Below are 15,097 nucleotides of genomic sequence, written 5' to 3'. Positions count from 1 at the left end.
TGGGGAATTACAGACTGATTCACCTGACATCAGTAGTGGGGAAAATGTTGGAATCAATTACTAAATATGAAATAGCAGCGCATTTGGAAAGCAGTGACAGGATCGGTCCAAGTCAGCATGGATTTATAAAAGGGAAATCATGCTTGCCAAATCTTCTAGAATTTTTTGAGGATGTAACTAGCAGGGTGGACAAGGGAGAACCAGTGGATGTGGTGCATTTGGACTTTCAAAAGGCTTTTGACAAGGTCCCACACTAGAGATTGGTGTGCAAAATTAAAGCACTTGGTATTGGGGGTAATGTTCTGATGTGGATAGAGAACTGGTTGGCAGACAGGATGCAGAGAGTCAGGATGACGGGTCCTTTTCAGAATGGCAGGCAGTGACTAGTGGGGTGCTGCAGGGCTCAGTGCTGGGAACCCAGCTATTTACAATATAGATTAATGGTTTACATGAAGGAATTGAGTGTAATATCTCCAAGTTTGCAGATGACACTAAACTGGGTGGGGGTGTGAGCTGTGAGGAGGACGCTAAGAGGCTGCAGCATGACTTGGACAGGTTAGGTGAGTGGGCAAATGCATGGCAGATGCAGTATTATATAGATAAATGTGAGGTTATCCACTTTGGTGACAAAAACACGAAGGCAGAATATTATCTGAATGGTGGCAGATTAGGAAAAGGAGAGGTGCAACAAGATCTGGGTGTCATGGTACATCAGTCATTAAAAGTTGATGCAGGTACAGCAGGTGGTGAAGAAGGCAAATGCAATGTTCGCCTTCATAGCTAGGGGATTTGAACATAGGAGCAGGGAGGTCTTACTGCAGTTGTACAGGGCCTTGATGAGGCCTCACGTGGAATATTGTGTTCAGTTTTGGTCTCCTAATCTGAGGAAGGACGTTCTTGCTATTGAGGGAGTGCAGCGAAGGTTTATGGACTGATTCTCGGGATAGCAGGACTGACATATGAGAGACTGGATCGACTGGGCCTGTATTCACTGGAGTTTAGAAGGATGAGAGGGGATCTCATAGAAACATATACAATTCTGACGGGATTGGACAGGTTAGAAGCAGGAAAAATATTCCCGATATTGGGGAAGCCCAGAACCAGGGGACACAGTCTAAAGATAAGGACTAAGCCATTTAGGACTGAGAGGAGGAGAAACTTCTTCACTCACAGAGTTGTTAACGTGTGGAATTCCCTACTGCAGAGAGTTATTGATGCCATTTCATTGCATATATTCAAGAGGGAGTTAGATATGGCCCTTGTGGCTAAAGGGATCAAGGTGTATGGAGAGAAAGCAGGAAAGGGATACTGAGGTGAATGATCAGCCATGATCTTATTGAATGGTGGTGCAGGCTTGAAGGGCCGAATGGCCTAAACCTGCACCTATTTTCTATGTTTCTATGTTTCTATATTTACAAATCCCACCATGGCCTAGCCCCTCCCTATCTCTGTAATCACCTCCAGCCCCAGAACCCTCTATGATACCTGCAATTCTCTAATTCTGCCCTATTGCATCCCTGATGATAATTGCTCAACCATTGGTGGTCGTGCCTTCTATTGCCTAGACCGCAAGCTTGGAATTCCCTGCCTAAACCCCTCCACCTCCCTACCTCGCTTTCCTCCTTTAAGACGCTCCTTAAAATTTACCTCTTCAACGAAGCTTTTGGCCATTTTCACTAATTTCTCCTTATGTGGCTCGAAATCAATTGTCTTTGCCCTTAAATGCTCATATGCAGTGCCTTGGGATGCTCTACTACGTTAAAAATGCTATTTAAATAAAAGTTGTTTTTGTTATGCCTGACGAAACTGATTGAATCTTTTGATAAATTGACTAAAGTAGTGGACAGTCGAATGTCTTTGGAAGCTGATTATGTGGATTTACAGAAGGCATTTCAAAAAGTCCCTCATGAGAGACAGGCTGGTGGACGACCTTTGTCTTACGGATGTTAAGCATAAGGCCCATGCTTTTATATGCCTCGGAATACATCGACTTTATCCTGGAGTTCAGCCTCAGAATGTGCGCAGTGGCAGCCATCATCCACGTACTGTAGCTCAACGACAGGTCCTCGACAACATGAGCCATTTCCCATATCTTGGGAGCCTCTTACCAACAAAGGCAGATATTGACACGGAGATTTAACATTGCCTCCAGTGCGCCAATGCTGCCTTTGGCCGCCTGAGGAAACGAGTGTTCAAAGACCAGGCCCTCAAATCTACCAACAAGCTCATGGTCTCTACAGGACTGTAGTAATACCCGCCCTCCTGTATGGCTCAGCGACATGGATGATGTACAGGAGACAGCTCAAGTCGCTGGAGATATATCACCAACGATGTCTCTGCAAGATCCTGCGAATCCCCAACATCAGCGTCCTCATCCAAGCTAACATCCCCAGCATCGAAGCACTGACCACACTCGATGAGCTTTGCTGGACAGACCACAAAGTTCGCATGCCAGACATGAGACTCCCAAAGCAAGCGCTCTATGCGGAGCACCTTCACGGAAAACAAGCCAAAGGTGGGCAGTGGATACGTTACAAGGACACCCTCAAAGCGTCCCTGATAAAGTGCAACACCTCCACTGACACCTGGAGTCCCTGGCCGAAGACCGCCCTAGGTGGAGAAAGTGCATCAGGGAGGGCGTTGGGCTCTTTGAATCTCAACACCGTGAGTGTGAAGAGGTCAGGTGCAGGCAGCGGAAGGAGCGTGTGGCAAATGAGTCCTACCGCACCCATCCCCCCCACCCCCTTCCCCGATGAATGTCTGTCCACCTGTGACAGGGACTGTAGCTCTCCTATGGGATTGTTCAACCACCAAAGGACTCACTTTAGGAGTGGAAGCAAGTCTTCCTCGATTCCAAATCACTGCCTATGATGATGATCATCATCATCATAAGAGACAGTTAGCTAAAGTTGAAGCTCATGGAATTGGGGGCAAATTATTGACATGTTGAGGAGATTTGCTGAGCGGTAGGAGACAGAATAGGGATAAGGGCGCGTACTCTAATTTGTAGCATGTGTCACGTGGTCTCCCGGAACGCTCAGTATCGGGGCCACAAATATTCATCATGTTTATTAATGAATTATATGATGGGATAGAAAGCCATATATTCAAGTTTGCAGATGACACAAAGATAGGCGGCTTTGTTAGCAAATGGAAGCATAGAATTCCATTGCAAATGGGCTAAACTGTGGCAAATTGATTTCAATGTAGGCAAATTTGAGGTTATCCACTTTGGACCTAAAAGAGATAGAACAGAGTACTTTTTAAATCATGAAAAGCTAGACCCAGTGGCGGTCCAAATAGGCATAGATGTACATGTACCATAGATCATCCGTAATACGAGTATCTGTAATAAGGTGGATGAATTAACTGTGCAAATAGATGTTAACAAATATGATATGATTGGGATTACGGAGATGTGGCTCCAGGATGATCAGGGCTGGGAACTCAACATGCAGGGGTATTCAACATTCAGGAAGGATAGAATAAAAGGAAAAGGAGGTGGGGTAGCATTGCTGGTTAAAGAGGAGATTAATGCAATAGTGAGGAAGGACATTAGCTTGGATGATGTGGAATCTATATGGGTAGAGCTGCAGAACACCAAAGGGCAAAGCACGTTCGTGGGAGTTGTGTACAGACCTCCAAACAGTAGTAGTGATGTTGGGGAGGGCATCAAACAGGAAATTAGGGGTGCATGCAATAAGGGTGCAGCAGTTATAATGGTTGACTTTAATATGCACAGAGATTGGGCGAACCAAACTGGAAGCAATACGGTGTAGCAGGATTTCCTGGAGTGCATAAGGGAAAATTTCGAGACCAATATGTCGAGGAACCAACTAGGGGGAGGCCATCTTAGGCTGGGTGCTGTGTAATGAGAGAGGATTAATCAGCAATCTCGTTGTGCGATGCCCCTTGGGGAAGAGTGACCATAATATGGTGGAATTCTGCATTAGGATGGGTAATGAAACAGTTAATTCAGAGACCATGGTCCAGAACTTAAAGAAGGGTAACTTTGAAGGTATGAGGCGTGAATTGGCTAGGATAGATTGGCGAATGATATTGAAGGGGTTGACTGTGGATGGGCAATGGCAGACATTTGGAGACCGCATGGATGAACTACAACAATTGCACATCCCAGTCTGGCGTAAAAATAAAAAAGGGAAGGTGGCTCAACCGTGGCTATCAAGGGAAATCAGGGATAGTATTAAAGCCAAGGAAGTGGCATACAAATTGGCCAGAAATAGCAGCGAACCCGGAGACTGGGAGAAATTTAGAACTCAGCAGAGGAGGACAAAGGGTTTGATTAGGGCAGGGAAAATGGAGTACAAGAAGAAGCTTGCAGGGAACATTAAGACGGATTGCAAAAGTTTCGATAGATAGGTAAAGAGAAAAAGGTTAGTAAAGACAAACGTCGGTCCCCTGCAGTCAGAATCAGTGGAAGTCATAACGGGGAACAAAGAAATGGCTGACCAATTGAACAAGTACTTTGGTTCGCTATTCACTAAGGAGGACAGTAACAACCTTCCGGATATAAAAGGGGTCAGAGGGTCTAGTAAGGAGGAGAAACTGAGGGAAATCCTTATTAGTCGGGAAATTGTGTTGGGGAAATTAATGGGATTGAAGGCCGATAAATCCCCAGGGCCTGATGGACTGCATCCCAGAGTACTTAAGGAGGTGGCCTTCGAAATAGCGGATGCACTGACAGTCATTTTCCAACATTCCATTGACTCTGGATCAGTTCCTATCGAGTAGAGGGTAGCCAATGTAACCCCACTTTTTAAAAAAGGAGGGAGAGAGAAAACAGGGAATTATAGACCGGTCAGCCTGACATCGGTAGTGGGTAAGATGATGGAATCAATTATTAAGGATGTCATAACAGCGCATTTGGAAAGAGGTGACATGATAGGTCCAAGTCAGCATGGATTTGTGAAAGGGAAATCATGCTTGACAAATCTTCTGGATTTTTTTCAGGATGTTTCCAGTAGAGTGGACAAGGGAGAACCAGTTGATGTGGTATATTTGGACTTTCAGAAGGCTTTCGACAAGGTTCCACACAAGAGATTAATGTGCAAAGTTAAAGCACATGGGATTCGGGATTGTGTGCTGACATGGATTGAGAACTGGTTGTCAGACAGGAAGCAAAGAGTAGGAGTAAATGGGTACTTTTCAGAATGGCAGGCGGTGACCAGTGGGGTACCGCAAAGTTCTGTGCTGCGGCCCCAGCTGTTTACACTGTACATTAATGATTTAGACGAGGGGATTAAATGTTGTATCTCCAAATTTGCGGATGAAACTAAGTTGGGTGGCAGTGTGAGCTGCGAGGAGGATGCTATGAGGCTGCAGAGCAACTTGGATGAGTTAGGTGAGTGGGCAAATGCATGGCAGATGAAGTATAATGTGTATAAATGTGAGGTTGTCCACTTTGGTGGTAAAAACAGAGAGACAGGCTATTATCTGAATGGTGACAGATTAGGAAAAGGGGAGGTGCAACGAGACCTGGGTGTCATGGTACATCAGTCATTGAAGGTTGGCATGCAGGTACAGCAGGCGGTTAAGAAAGCAAATGGCATGTTGGCCTTCATAGCGAGGGGATTTGAGTACAGGGGCAGGGAAGTGTTGCTACAGTTGTACAGGGCCTTGGTGAGGCCACACCTGGAGTATTGTGTACAGTTTTGGTCTCCTAACCTGAGGAAGGACATTCTTGCTATTGAGGGAGTGCAGCGAATGTTCACCAGACTGATTCCCGGGATGGCGGGACTGACCTATCAAGAAAGACTGGATCAACTGGGCTTGAATTCACTGGAGTTCAGAAGAATGAGAGAGGACCTCATAGAAACGTTTGAAATTCTGACAGGTTTAGACAGGTTAAATGCAGGAAGAATGTTCCCCATGTTGGGGAAGTCCAGAACCACAGTCTAAGGATAAGGGGTAAGCCATTTACGACCGAGATGAGGAGAACCTTCTTCACCCAGAGAGTGGTGAACCTGTGAAATTCTCTACCACAGAAAGTTGTTGAGGCCAATTCACTAAATATATTTAAAAAGGAGTTAGATGTAGTCCTTACTACTAGGGGGATCAAGGAGTATGGCGAGAAAGCAGGAATGGGGTACTGAAGTTGCATGTTCAGCCATGAACTCATTGAATGGCGGTGTAGTCTAGAAGGGCCGGATGGCCTACTCCTGCACCTATTTTCTATGTTTCTATGTTTCTATCAATAAAATGACATGGACAGGTACAAAAAAACTATCCAACAGGCTAACAGAATGCTAGCCGTTATATCTGGAGGACTAGAATACCTGGCGCTGGAAGTTATGCTACAGCTATACAAAGCCTTTATACAGCAACACTTGCCTTTATACAGTAACACTTGCCTTTAAACAGCAATACAGCAACACTTGCCTTCATACAGCAACACTTGCCTGCCGTTATACACCAACACTTATCTTCAGACCACACCTGGATTACAATGAACAGTTCAGGGCACCGCACATTAGGTGGGATATATTGGCCTTGAAGGGAGTGCAGCGCAGATTCACCAGATTGATTCCCAGTCTCCAAGGTTTAAAATACGAGAAGAGATTATACAAACCTATGTTATGTGCCCTGGAATTTAAAAGGTGACGCGGTGATTTGATGGATGTTTTCAAGATATTAACAGACTGAGGGAGTCGATAGAGAGATGTTATTTCCGCTGGTTTGAGACTCTAAGGTTAGCGTGCAAATTTGAAAATTAACCCAGACCTTTCCTGCGTGAAGTTAGGAAGTTAAGGGTGAAGGGGATGTAGCAAAGGCGCCATAAGATCAATACTTTTTTTTACACAGCGAGTGGTTAGGATCTGGAATGCACTGCCCCAAAGGGTGGAGGAGGCAGATTCAATCGCGACTTTCAAAAGGGATTTCGATAAGTAGCTGAAGGATAAGGAATGCTGGGCTACAGGGAAAGGGTGGGGGAATGAGACTGGCTGAAGTGCCATTGCAGAGACCCGGCACGGGCTCGACCGGCCGAATAGCCTCGTCCTGCTCTGTTTCTGTAATTCTATGATTCCAGGAAACCATTCAACATGCAGAGGATGGTATAAATTTGGAACTCTCTTCCAGAAACGACAATTATTGTTAGATCAATTGATAATGTTAGGTCTGACCAAGCAAAGGTATACAGGGATATGGCACAAAGGTGGATATAAGAATTTAGGACGCAGATCAGCCACGATCTTATTGAATGGCGGAATATGCTCGAGGGGCTAAATGACATCATCCTAGTCCTGTGTTCCTATGTTTTCTAATCGATACACATTCAAATAGACCCATCTACCATACCCGCATTAGTAAGATTGCTATTATTCACAGTCACGTCCATTTGGGCACATCTATAGGAAGACCATCAATCAGACACCCATCATAAGATTGACTTCAATCAAACCACATCGATCAGATCCCATCTGCGGTGCTCATCTCTATTGGACACCTATCAGTCAGACTCCCATCAGTCAGTTCACCATCAAACAAATCACAACCTTTGAGATCCATCATTAACCAGCAATCAGACCGCATCAAGCAGATACCTATCCATCAGACCTCCCTTTCATCGTTCGCCATCTATCAGACCCACAAATTTCAGAATTCTAGACTCGATTTATCAGAGACCCTATCAATTAGATTTCCATCAATTCGACTCTCATTAATTGGAAGCTCATCTATCAGAATCCATCAGATTCCCATATATTAGAACTCAATCTGTGAGATCCATCAATGACCTGCATCAATCAGATCCACATCTATTTAGATTATTATGTATCCACCCCATCAAACAGATGCCCATCAATGCGATTCGCAATCAGATTCCTATTAATCAGACCCCCATCAATCAGACCAACTTCTATCATTGTACTATTTATCCACCCCATCAATCAGATGCCCATCAATCTGGTCCCTTTCTATCAGCCCCCATGAAGAAACTTCCCATTAAACCGCCGCTCATCTTTCAGGCACCCATCTATCTGATTCCAATTAAACAAATGCCCATTAATCAGATTACCCTCTGTCTCAACCGCTAGAATCAGAATCCCCTTTATCATATCCCTGTCTATCATACCCCCAACAATGAGACCCGCATCTATCAGAACCTCACCCAGAAGATCCCCATCCATCAGACCCCATCTATCCGATTCCTATAAATCAAACCCAGATCTATCAGACCCCAAATATACGATATCTCAATCTATCAGCCATCCATCAACCAGATTCCCATCAATCAGCCCCCATTAATCAAATTATTATCACCAAGAACCCCAACAAAAACGATTACCATGAATAAGAGCCCCTTCGATCAGATTTCCTTCAATAACATCCCACATATCACATCCCCTATTATCAGATTCAAATCTGCGTGTCCCATCAATGAACCATACTCATGAGACTCCCATCTATCAGACCACAATCAATCAGATTCCCATCTACCAGACAACTATCAATCAGATTCTTATCTATCAGATCACTATCAATCAAATGACTGTCAATCATATTCCTATCAATCAGTTTTCCATCCAGCAGACGCCCATCCAACAGGCGCCCATATAACAGGCCCCCATCAATCAGACACCAATTTATCGGGCCTATATCTGTCAGATACTTTATCTATGAGAGCAACCATCTATCAATAGGCTGTGTTTTGGTGACTGAAGTGCTGTGTGACACCAGGACTGCAGCCCTGTGGAGTTGCATTAATCCCTGTCCTCGGTCCATTAATCCTCGTCTAACTTCAACCTTCTTCCTTTACACCGTGTTCTCAATCCCTTGTCATGTATTTGGCATTTTACATCGACACAACTCCAAAATCATTCAAAATAAATGTATTTAATTAATTATAATTTATTACATCAGTGTGAATTAAAGTTACTCTATTTTTACTCATTAAATTAATACATTTTATTCTTCCTCCTCCTCCGCCTTTTTGTCGAGATCCGAAGAATCGACCCGCACCTCTTCGTAATCCTTCTCGAGTGAGGCCATGTCCTCCCGTGCGTCCTGGAACTCCCCTTCCTCCAGCCCCTCTCCCACGTACCAGTGGACAAAGCCCCGCTTGGCGTACGTCTTGTCGAATTTGAGGTTGAGGCGGGTCCAAGCCAAGGAAATGGTGGTGGTGTTGCTCAGCATACAAACAGCGCGCTGCACCTTTGCCAGATCGCCCCCTGGCACCACCGTCGGGGGCTGGTAGTTGATGCCAACCTGTGGGGGAAAGAGAATACGTTAGATTTCAGTTGCAGAAAAAGCAGCTTCAAAATCACATCTGTTGGCAGGCACTTCATTTACAGAAAGATAAATTTAGGAAAGAGTTTCACTGAACAAAATTCTGGCCCGGGTCATTCACTGGGCTTTTCCCCAGTTTTATACCTTCAGTTTTTGGTGTAAGCTCACTGTGTCATGTGACTGCATTCAGGAGCCCAATCAATTCCTTACCTCATCTACAACAAAGTGTGCTTGAATTTCAGGAGGCTTTTTCCTCGTTCCAATGCACGACCTCTCCTCGGACACTCAGGGCTGCATTCAAGGATTGAAACTGAGAATTCCACCTCCAGCGTCAGAGGGAGCTCGTCTTTGGGACGATCTCTCTCATTCCCGTGGATTATTCCGGTCTCCATCGATCCCCGCATTCCAGTGCATTCCCGCTGTGTCAGTGCATTCTCCCCCTGGCTTCGCTTTCCCTGTGAATCCCTCTCTCTCGGTACAACACCGTCGCCCTCTGCATTTCCCCCCGCGCCCACTCACTATGATCTCCGTGTATTCTCGCAGCTCCAGAAAATGTGGCGGGTGTCGCCGCTCCCGCTATTTATACCGCGCGGGTCAGAACGCTGCTATTCAGTCAAATCGGCCTCTGATTGGTCGGTGAGATAAAGGGCTGCGGTTGCTTGTGGAAACAGAAACACTGAAGGTTTGAAGGTGCTGAGCGCTGATTGGTCCTTTGTGTCCAAGGCGGAACATGAGGCAAGAAGTGAGCAGCTTTGACTATCAGATTATTATCAATAAAACCCCGATCAATCAGAACATCAGCAATCAGATCCGCATCTATCACACCCCCATTAACCGCAGCTCAATCAATCACATCACAGCAATTAGACCCTAATCACACCCACATCAATCAGGCCCCCATCAATCAGACGTACATCAAACAGACCCCATCAATCACACCCACATCAATCAGACGCACAGAAATCAAACCTCCATTTATGAAACGATCATCAACAACACCTCCAACAGTCGGGTCTCCATCAACCAAAGCCGTATCGCACCCTAGCTATCAGATCCTCTTCCACAAGCGGCAATTCGTGTTAGATCAATTGATAATGTTAAGTCTAACCAAGCAAAGGTTTTCAGGGATATGGGGCAAATGTGGTTCTAAGGATTTTGGGCACAGATCAGCCACGATCTCATTGAGTGGCAGAACAGGCTCGAGGGGCTAAATGACCTAATCCTAGTCTTGTGTTCCTATGTTTTCTCACCGATACCCATTCAGATAGACCCAGCTGCAATACCCGCATTAGTAAGACCGCCATCCTTCACAGTCACGTCCAATTAGGCCCATCTCTTGGATGACCATCAATCAGACACCCGTCATCAGGTTGACTTCAATCAAACCACATCCATCTGATCCCATCTGCGGTGCCCATATCTATTGGACACCTATCAGTCAGACTCCCATCAGTCAGGCCGCAATCAGACCACATCAAGCAGATTCCTATCCATTAGGCCTCTAATCATCAAATTTTCATCTACAAGGCAACTCTCGATTATCTGAGGCCCTCCGGGATCGGGCTATTCCTTGTAAACAATTTTGCCGCTAGGGCGAGTGCACGTACTTGCCGAGAATGCTTGGGTCCTGGAGGTCGAATGAGACTCGGCTTTTCTTACCCGCGAGGCCGGGCGGCACCCTCAGTGATACTCCAGACTAAACAAGAGCACATTCACCAAGATTTATCCCAATTTCTTTATGTTTGGAGAGGAGTTCCGAAGTGACAGTCTGCTGATCTGATTGCCTATGAATAGAGTTGCAGAAGTGTCAGTAAACGGAAAAACGGCAGGGAAGAGAGGAAGAGTTGGATAAATCTTTGGCCCCTTTGAACTTACTTCCAGCGTGATGATCTGGACAGTGCCTTAAAAGAGCGGATTTGGGAGCAATGCCTTCGATCTGATAACGTGAGGATGGGTCGCAGTATGAGCGGACAGACTGTCCAGATCTGAGTTAACTTGATTGACGAGATTGATTGGAAGTTTTCTAAATATATAAATCGGAATTCAGAAGTGATCCATGTGCATAGGCTTGACTCCCGAACTGCGTAAAAAATAAGTACAAATGTTACTCTACAAGGATTCCTTTAAGGTCGATACAGCATTAAACTTTATTAGAAAATAAAGCCCTTCCTCTGTGTGTAGTGATAATGCTGTGTGTCAGCGCAGGAATGTGTGTGGGGTGGGTTTAATGGTCGTGTACACGGGACAGAATCACAGTTTTTAAAAGTGCCGTTGCAGCGGGTTCTCAGTTAGATCCGTGTATGAATAATCGAGAGTTGCCTGTATTAGACATAATCTAACACGCTAATAACCTCCATTTATTAGAACCCCATCAATCAGATTCCAATCCATCAGACCCGCTTTCATTGGTCTCTATCTATCAGACCTGCAACTTTCAGAATTCTAATCTCCATTTATCATTGAACCTTTCAATTAGCTGATGGTCTTGCCGGCCGGTACCGCACCGATTTCCGGGCCGGGCCACCGCACGCTGCTCCTTCCAATGGGCGCGGCCTGCTGATGGTATTGCCGGCCGGAACCGTGCTGCTGCAGGAGGGCGACGGCTGCAAAGCCAGGTCGCTGATTGCAGTGCGGGGCCAGGTTGGTGCGAAGGAGTGGCCAGAGTTTGTAGATGGAAGTGACTGGGGCCCAAGAGAGGCGTGAGTTTGGGGCTCAGAGGAGGCGAGGGCCCCAGGGCAGCTCAGGCCAGCCCACACTTGGATATGGAAAGCAGTGACAGGATCGGTCCAAGTCAGCATGGGTTTATGAAAGAGAAATCATGCTTGACGAATATTCTGAAATTTTTTGAGGATGTAACTAGCAGAGTGGACAAGGTAGAACCAGTGGATGCGGTGTATTTGGACTTTCAAAAGGCTTTTGATAAGGTCCCACACAAGAGATTGGTGTGCAAAATCAAAGCACATGGTACTGGGGGTAATTTACTGACGTGGATAGAGAACTGGTTGGCAGACAGGAAGCAGAGTCGGGATAAATGCATCCTTTTCAGAATGGCTGGCAGTGACGAGTAGAGTGCCGCAGGGCTCAGTGCTGGGACCCCAGCTCTTTGCAATATACATCAATGATTTAGATGAAGGAATTCGTGTAATATCTCCAAGTTTGCAGATGACACTAAACTAGGTGGCGATGTGAGCTGTGAGGAGGATGTTAAGAGGCTGCAGGGTGATTTGGACAGGTAAGGTGAGTGGGCAAATGCATGGCAGATGCAGTAGAATGTGGATAAATGTGACGTTATCCACTTTGGGGGCAAAAACGTGAAGACAGAATATTATCTGAATGGCAGCAGATTAGGAAAAGGGGAGGTGCAACGAGACCTGGGTGTCATGGTACATCAGTCATTGAAAGTTGGCATACAGGTACAACCAGCAGTGAAGAAGGCAAATGGTATGTTGGCCTACATAGCGAGGGGATTTGAGTATAGCAGCAGGGTGGTCTTGCTGCAGTTGTACGGGGCCTTGGTGAGGCCACACCTTGAATATTGTGCACAGTTTTGGTCTCCTAATCTGAGGAAGAACACTGTTGCTATTGAGGGAGTGCAGCGAAGGATCACCAATCTGATTCCTGGGATGGCAGGACTGATACACGAGGAGAGAGTGGATCAACTGGGCCTTTATCCACTGGAGTTTAGAAGAATTAGAGGGATCTCATAGAAACATAAAATTCTGACGGGATCTGACAGGTTAGAGGCAGGAAGAATGTTCACTTTGCGGGCGAGTTCGAGAACCAGGGTTCATAGTTGAAGAATAAGGGGTAAGCCATTTAGGACCGAGATGAGGAGAACATTCTTCACTCAGAGAGTGCTTAACCTGTGGAATTCTCTACAGCAGAAAGTTGTTGAGACAAGGTCGTTAGATATATCCAAAAGGGAGTTAGATGTGGCCCTTACAGCCAAAGGGATCAAGGGGTACGGAGAGAAAGCAGGAAAGGGGTACTGAGGTTGAATGATCAGACATGATCCTATTGAATGGCGATGCAGGCTCGAAGGGCCGAATGGCATGATTCTGCACCTAACTTCTATGCTTCTATGCGTCTATGCCTCACAGGCAGCACAGTGTAGAAAGTGCGTGAGCGAATGTGTTATTATTCACTCTGATCACTGGCCCCTCACAGTGAGCCCAGTGTACACAATGTGTGAGTGAGCAAGTTAATATTCACCTGGATCACAGGCCCCTCAAAGGGAGACCAGTGAAAAAACTGTGTGGATGAGCGTGTCAATATTCCCAGTGATTAACAAACCCTTGAAGGGAGCCGGTGTAGACATTGTGAGAGTTAGTGCGTTAATATTCACCCGCATCACTGGCCCCTCACAGGGAGCTCAGTGCAGACAGTGTGTGAGTGAGCATGTTAGTATTCAATCGGATCACTGGCCAGTCTGAGGGAGCCCAGTGTAGACAGTGCGTGAGTGAGTGTGTTAATATTCACCCTGATCTCAGGCCTCATCACAGGGGGCCCAGTGTAGACAGTGTGAGAGTGAGTGTGTTAATATTCATCCTGATCGCAGGCCTCACACAGGGAGCCCAGTGTATACAGCGTGTGAGTGAGCGTGTTAATATTCACCCTGATCACAGGGCCACACACAGGGAGCAGAGTGTAGACAGTGTGTGAGTGAGCATGTTAGTATTCACTCGGATCACTGGCCAGTCTGAGGGAGCCCAGTGTAGACAGTGTGTGAGTGAGTGTGTTAATATTCACCCTGATTTCAGGCCTCATCACAGAGGGCCCAGTGTAGACAGTGTGAGAGTGAGTGTGTTAATATTCACCCTGATCGCAGGCCTCACACAGGGAGCCTAGTGTATACAGCATGTGAGTGAGTGTGTTAATATTCACCCTGATCACAGGGCCACACACAGGGAGCACAGTGTAGACAGTGTGTGAGTGAGTGTGTTAATATTCACCCTGATCACAGGCCTCACACAGCGAGCCCAGTGTAGACACTGTGTGAGTGGGTGTATTAATATTCACCCTGATCGAAGGCCTCACACAAGGAGCCCAGTGTAGACAGTGTGTGAGTGAGTGTGTTAATATTCACCCTGATCACAGACCTCACACAGGGAGCTCAGTGTGGACAGTGTGTGAGTGAGTGTGTTAATATTAATTCGTAACACTGGCCCCACACAGAGAGCCCAATATAGATAATGTATGAGGAAGTGTGTTAAAATTCTTCCAGATCACTGCCTACTCGCAGGGGAGCTGGTGTAGACAGAGTGTTAATGAGTGTGATTGTACTCCCCCGGATCACTGGCACCTCACACGGTGCCCAGTGTACACAGTGTGTAAGTGAACGTGTTGTCATTCACCATGATCACTGGCCCCTCACAGCGTGCCAAATGTAAACTTTGTTTATGTGGGCCTCTTAATATTCACCTAGATCACTGGCCCCTCATAGGGAGCCCAGTGTAGACATTGTGTGAGTGAGTTAGTTAAAATACAGCAGGAGCACTGGGCCTGTCACAGGGAGCCCAGAACAGACAGTGTGAGTGAGCGTGTTAATATTAGCTGGATCAGCAGTATTCACTGGGAGACCAGTATACACAATATGTGAGTTAGTGTGTTAATATTCACCAGGAGCACTGGCCCGTCACAGGGAGCCCAGTGTAGATTGTGTGAGTGAGCGAGTTAACATTAGCTGGATCACTGGTGCCTCACAGTGAGCCCAGTGTACACAATGTATCCGTGAGCCTGTTAATATTCACGTGGATCACTGGTCAGTAATTGGGAGCCCAGTGTAGGCGCTGTTTGACTGAGCTTATTAAAATTCACCCGGATCACTGGCCCGTCAATGTGAGCCCAGTGG

Source organism: Pristiophorus japonicus, chromosome 32 (genome assembly GCF_044704955.1).
Source record: "Pristiophorus japonicus isolate sPriJap1 chromosome 32, sPriJap1.hap1, whole genome shotgun sequence".
NCBI lineage: Eukaryota > Metazoa > Chordata > Chondrichthyes > Pristiophoridae > Pristiophorus > Pristiophorus japonicus.
This window is presented reverse-complemented; position numbering follows the sequence as displayed.